The following is a 6942-nucleotide window of genomic DNA, read 5'->3' as shown; positions in this document are numbered from 1 at the left end:
AGAGCCTGGAACCTGCTTCAGATTCTGCATCTCCCTCGCTCTCTGCCCCTCCCCTGCTTGTGCTCTCTCTCTCTCTCTCTCTCTCTCAAAAATAAATAAAAACATTTAAAAAATTTAAGGATAACATCAGCAAAGACTGAAGGAAATCTTACTGTCCATAAATATAGATTATTAGACATAGCCACACACTGATGTATTTTTTACGATCGTGTGCTAACCCTTTACAGAAAAAAATCACCTGGCTTAAACAATGACCAACATTTCACAGGCACTCACTGTGCACCGGGTACCACGTCAAACATCTTTACTTGCTTTCATTCATCTAATTCGAAGGAGCACAATTATTATCCCTTGTTTTGGAGATGAAAAGCTGAGGCCCAGAGACAGTGCACAGCTAGTGTGGAGTGGAGGTGGATCTGGCGTCATGCATGTGGAGATGCGTGTTTCCTAATTTTGTGCCAGGCTTCACCCCCACCTTCCTTGTCACTACCAAAGCCCATCACGTCACAACACCCCAGGGCAGGCTAATGCAGCGCCAAAACTCTCACTTTCCCATAGCACAACTCAAATCCCAGTCCTCCTGCCCTGTGTATGCAGGCATGCCTGGCCCCGTCTCCTGCTGCTGTCATTCATTCCCCAGTGTCCAGGCATGTGTGAAGCCACATTGTGGGGGACTCTTTCCCTTGAAAGCCCAGGTCTCTGTGATGGTACTCAACTTCATACAGCAGGTGCCAAATGCAGTTCATGGGCCAATTACACCCAAGAACCACTCTATTGCTCAGTTCACAAGAAGAGAGAGAACAAGGAAACTCTTCTAATAGGACAACAGTTTTCCAGGTGATCTGAAGTCCTGCTGGTGGGGTTACTTTCATGTAATGTTGACCATCGTTTTGACTCCAGACTCTTGGATTATCTTGGATCTCTACTTTAGGCGCTCGGTGAATTCTGCCATGAACCACTGGTTACGCCCACAGAAATGCTAGAAACACTTGTCGCCTCACTCCCTAATCCTATGCCCCGATGCCCCACACACCCTCCCGTCCTTTTTACCTGAGTAGCCACCACCAGGGCAGCAAATTTACCAATCCGGTAAACAAGGAAGCTAGAGGCAGCACAAAAGAAAGATGTAGTCTATTCTCAGGATCGTGTTCTCAACCCAGACGGTCTGTTGGGCACGGTGCCTAAACTGTATTGCTCTCATATTCCCCATTTGTAAAGGAGTAATAGCAACCCACAGGTGATTGGAGGAACAGATTTACAGGGATATGAATAGTCTCGGGAAAACATAGAGTACTACGGAAACGTAAAATAAAGGTAAGCTATGGTGTTGAAGTATGAAACGTATATCCTGGCTGGACACTCGTGTGCTAACTTTCTCAAACGCTAAAGACACGGTGAGGTGTGATTCAAACCTTCAACACTTCATGCTAACGAAGACCCTGCATATGAATCAGTCTAGATGATGCACCACCAGAAATAGCAATAAAACAAGTTGTCGAAGATACGTATGTTTAGACTTACGCACTCTCTCCCAGGGAGAAAAAAAAATCAAGTTTTTCATAACTTTGGCACAAAATTTTTCTCTAATTTTACACTCATTTACTCACAAAATGCTATTTCGCGCCTACTCCATTTCCAACGCTGTGCAAAGCAACGCATGCAAAAAGGTGAACAGAACACCCTAGCAAATATCAGATTTTTAAAATCTGACATCCAATCTCCAGGAAATGCCCATTGTAAATGTTTTTTTTTTTTTAATGGAGAGTTTTAGTTCAGTTTTCAGTCAGACATGTTGATGGTTTACCAGATTATAGGTGGATTTCCAATCCCAGTTTGTGTTTGTTAGATATTTTCTTTGCCAGGGGAATGGGAGGGGGGTGGCCATCAGAGTCTCACCCCATCCCTACATTCAGATTGGGTTTGTTGGACCAAAATTTGCTGGTCTGTCCTGACATGCCTCCTCCTACAATAACCACCATCAGTGCTCTAAACATACAAGGTTACCCTGAAGGTCTGAAATTCAGGACTCTTATATGTCAAGAAAGACCTTTGGAAATCTAGGGTTCCCAGAGTCTCTGCCTATTATTTTACCACAAAGGCACCCCTGAGACCCATCTCTGGGTCTGCCCCTATGCTGATGGAGACATCAATGCCATGATTACTTAGGATGCAAGAGAGTATGGTGGCTGGCTGAGAACACCCAAAGATCTCTTCGAGATCTTATTTTCAAAGGATTTTCCTATCACTCTAGGGTATGAGCATATCAAACACCTCAGTTAATACCAAAACACGTGTATCACAGAATGCCATACGCTTAAGGTTTACTATTAAACATTCTATTCTGAACTCAATTGAGCATGTTGCAACATTAATAGAAATGGAGATTTTGTTTGGTTCAACAGCGAAACACATTTACAGACTTCACTGGAGAAAGCGGGAATGTATAGTCTCCAAAAACACGAGCCATGGGGTCTGATTTTAACACTGAGAATGAGTCAGGCACTCCCTCCCTCAAGGTATATGGTGGAAAATGTCTGCCCTGCCTTAATGTGATCAAGTCTCCAGGAGATGGAGGGGGATAAACTTCTTGCTCAGGAGTCTGCATTAGGTGATAAAATCTTAGCATCACTATTAAGTGGGAATATTGTGCAAGTCATCTACCAAGAGTTGCATCAGAATCACCTGAGGTATTTGAGGAAAATGGGGAGCCTAAGCCCCTCCCCAGTTCTGCAAAACCCAAATCACCTGCAACTGGCCCCAGAAATATTCTTTTAAGCAAGGAACCCAGAAATTCGTTGTAATAATAACAGCATTTGTCTAGCATTTACCATGTCAGTCAATGTTCTGAGCATTTTACATAGACTAACTCCGGTTCTCCTATGTGTGACCGGAAGATTCCATGAAGCTGGTGAAGCACTGGGCTAGATTTTGGAGTCACATTCGGAGAATCAAATCCTGGCTCTGTCATTTTTCTGCCCTCAACGGGGGATTTAATCTCCTCCAACCCCAAGGAACTCATGTGTAAAAGAAGGGTGATAATTCCTACTTTGCATGGTGTTGTGATGAAGGCATTTCTTTTCTTTTCTTCTTGTTTTTGGGTGGTGGGGTAGGGGAGGGGGTTGATAGCATATCTGATACACATAAAGCACAAACTAACACTCTGCAACTCCTCTGTGAACTGGCAGAGTGCACACTCTCTTACAACCAGAGCTCAAGTGCATTTGAGAAAATGTCGCTAACTGGGCAGTGACCATATTCATTCCTTACCCACAGTTGCAAGAGCCTAACTTGAGACTGAGCAATCACCTCCCTGTGGCTCGTGCCAGGTCCTGGCACTGGAAACCTTCGGAGCCCACTGACTCTTTTCTTCCTTCTGGGATTGGGGGCGTGCCAGAACCCATCACATCCCACGGGGGCAAACTGGCCGGCAGACACTTCCTCTCGAGTGTTTTCACAGTTTCCATGAAGGACTTTTTCTGCTCACAGAACACCATTCTTCCCTCCACCCAGCCCCAAGAACGGTGCTCACCAGCGCCTGGAAGATTCCCAGATCCCCGCTGGACCTCCTCACCTCTGCTGATGCCACCCCTCCCTCTCTGAGCCCCCACCCCCACCCCCACCCCCCTGCGGTCCCTCCTTGATCCCTGGGCTCACACCGAGGAAGGCACTTCCTGATCCCTCCCGCTGCCTCTCTCCACTCCCACCGAGACAATCCCCCAGGCACAAAGACCCCCTAACCTCCTCCAGGCTCAGCCCGGGAGGCTCGGAAACTGCCCTTTGATTTCTCTACTGCAAGGAATTAACTTTTCTTCCCTAGTAGCCTGGAAGAGGCTCAATTTCTCATACATACAAAATAAAAAATCTCATATGTTACAGTGATGTTTAAACTGACAGTCTTTAAAGCGCCCTTTCCCTAAACCTCAGGACGGACGTAGATACCAATACTGTGCTTTTGATGAGATGCACGGGCGACACAACTTGTGTTAGGGGAGGTAACCCGACTCCATCTCAGAAAGCCGGCCCTGAATTTGATGAAAGGGCTCTCCATTTTGAAATTTTACACTGTCCCCTAGACTGTCCCTCAAAGCACAGATGTGGCCACCCAGCCCTAAATTCCAACTTTGACTCAAGCTGCAGCACTGAAATGGCTCATTTCAGAAGGCAAGCTGGAGACAGTAAATATAACTGTAATAGTTACAACATGCCCTATAACCCGCTAGTAAAATCTGGAAAATATTCACAGACTGAGCACACCACAGGGGCCACAGGCCACGGGCTACTTTTTGGTGAGGAAAAACAGTACTAAATGGAGGCGGGGGCGGGGGGGGGGGGGAAGTCTTCCACAAAGATAATACACTTTAAACTGTCTACACGTCCTTCAAATGTCTCCGAGTGCCACCTCCCAACAGGGACACAACCAATATTGCTTCAATAAATGGCTCAGCCTGTTTTAGACCTCAGAATTTCTAATGCTCCACCCTCTTTGTCTGCCTATTGGAGTTTTGCGCATCATAGTAATTCAAGATGGATTTGGATTTTGTTTTCCTTTGCTTTTAACTCATGCAGCCAAACGTAAAGGGCCAATTAATAATAACACTTTCATGTTGTGAACATTCAGACGAGCCTAGGACGGTTATTTTTCTGCCCCAACAGCAACCAGAAAAAGTTAAAACCTGCATAGCTAGTGGATTTTTAAATAATTTTGAGGCTTTATCACGCTCACTATGAGAACTCTGATGTCTGTGATCACCAAGCAACTGCCTGTTTTCCAAACACTGTTGCAAAGTCACCCGTCATTTTGTGTAGGAAAGGTCACCAAATGAACTACCTGTCTCCACTCAAGGCTCAGGGGCCATGCACGCCGTAGCCACCGATGCCAAAAGTCCCACAGAGAAATTTTTCCTGGAAACAGTGTTTCCAGGAAACAATGCGGAGTCGGGGGACCCCTGGGGGCCCTTGGCATCTGAGAGCTGCACGAGCCCGCCCGGGGCTGGAAGGCTCGTGGCCACGCGGGGCAGGCGCTTTGGTGCCCGCGGGGTCGCCAGTGCCGAAGGCTGCGGCCGCGCCGGCTCGGAGCGTTCCCACACCGGCGGGCTGTGGGAACCCAGGCGGGGACAGACGAGCTTTGTAACGGGACACCGGAGCCTTCTCCCGGAGAGGGGAGGAGGAAAAAGACCTCTTCAAAGAAGAGGAATATTCGAGAGACAGCCTTCCATCCTCAAACCGACTTGGTTTTGCGAAGCACTCCGGGCCACAGTCCTATTTTATGTTAAATCAAATGGGACTAATTCACATCACCACCATCCTTGGGGGGGGGGGGGGGGGGGGAGCAACAGAGGTGGAAGGAACAGTGTACTTACGGCCCCTGACTGTAACCTTAGAGGAGTGCTCATGCGTCTAAGCCTAGCGTATTTCACCCGCAAGGTGGGTATATTTCCCTCACAGCCTTGTTTTTGATGATTAAACTACATAATATACATGAAGCTTTATTTTCCTACAACAACTACTACTATACTCCATGTGAATTATAAGTGAGAAGAATTTTTATTCAATTATTAAATAACCCTTAATAAACGTTATAGGGTAACATAACACTGAATACCTTGCCACAAATTTATTTAAATACAAAGCTTATATTCAGAGCCTGAAAGATCCCCCTCCCCTCCTCCTTTTCATTGACCTAGAGATAAACTTTGACCCCCTTGTTTGATAATCACATTTTTCTGAAGATGCCTTGTTCCTTTCAAGAACGGCAGCTTGCCCGCAAATCTGGACACTTGACATGCTTCGGTATACTTCTTTCCTCCCTCTTTGCCTTGACAGCAAGAACCTTTATCCTTTAGACTTGATTCCTAAACCTTGTATATTGTTTGCATGAGAGAATATTTGGGAGCAGAGGGGGAATTTGCCTCCTTCTAAGTTTCATTGGGTTGCTGACTCTATCTTTCGAAAGTGTGCATCTGAAATTCAGTTCTTTAAAAAAATGCTTACTGGTAATGCTGAGATTCTTTTTCTTTTTCTTTTTCTTTTTCTTTTTTTTCCCCCCTTTTTTTCCTGAGTCTTATTCTCTTGGGTCAAATCTGGGATTGACTGCATGGCCCTGATTTAACTTACACTATAAAACTCTCAGCCCCTGAGGCACGCTGTGAAGTGAGCCGCTAAGCTGACCTCGATGAGAAAATTGGAAGAAGGAAACTTTCCCCCCGCAGATTGAAACTTCCATGGCTTCCTCAAAAAACAATTAAAATGTAAACATTTTCCCAAACCTAAGGTATTCCGTATTTTACCTTAGTTACAGCAGCTGAGCTCTCCTTCCCAAGAGTGATTTGTTGGAACGCAAAAATCTGTCCTTACTGCCTCTAAGTGAACACACACCTACTCGTAAGCAACCAAGACAATCCATCCAACAAAACATCATTGTTGAATAAACCCATTCCCCACTTCCGGCTATGGTCTGAGATGGAAATTCCTAATTTCTGGAATCATATTACATTAAAGACAGGAATCATATTGCTCCTGCCCTGTTTTATTCCTAGATCAAAAGGCACGGCCAAAAGATTGTGCAAAGCCAAGAAGCACTTTTGCAGGTAACACACGATATACCAAATATAAAGACTAGGCATGGCGTTACACCAATCAACCTCTATTAAGAACATCAAAATAAAAGGGATTTATAACTCCTAGTTATATAAACAGAGAAATGACATTGGGAATAATGCTGATTGTGTGTAGAGAAAGAAAATGCAAGTGCCCATATTTTCTAAAGGATTTCAAAGCCAGAGCTGTTGCTACATGATTCAACACTTTTGTCTTTTTCTTTTTTGTTTTAATGGGGGAGAGGGGGGAATCCCATAGCTTGTGCCTTAGAATCAGAAGTTTAGAATTTTGGAGTCACAGTTCTCACAGATACTTGGTAGGAATTTGTTTTATCTGACGGTAAAG

The sequence above is a fragment of the Suricata suricatta genome, chromosome 3 (assembly GCF_006229205.1).
Source record: "Suricata suricatta isolate VVHF042 chromosome 3, meerkat_22Aug2017_6uvM2_HiC, whole genome shotgun sequence".
NCBI lineage: Eukaryota > Metazoa > Chordata > Mammalia > Carnivora > Herpestidae > Suricata > Suricata suricatta.
This window is presented reverse-complemented; position numbering follows the sequence as displayed.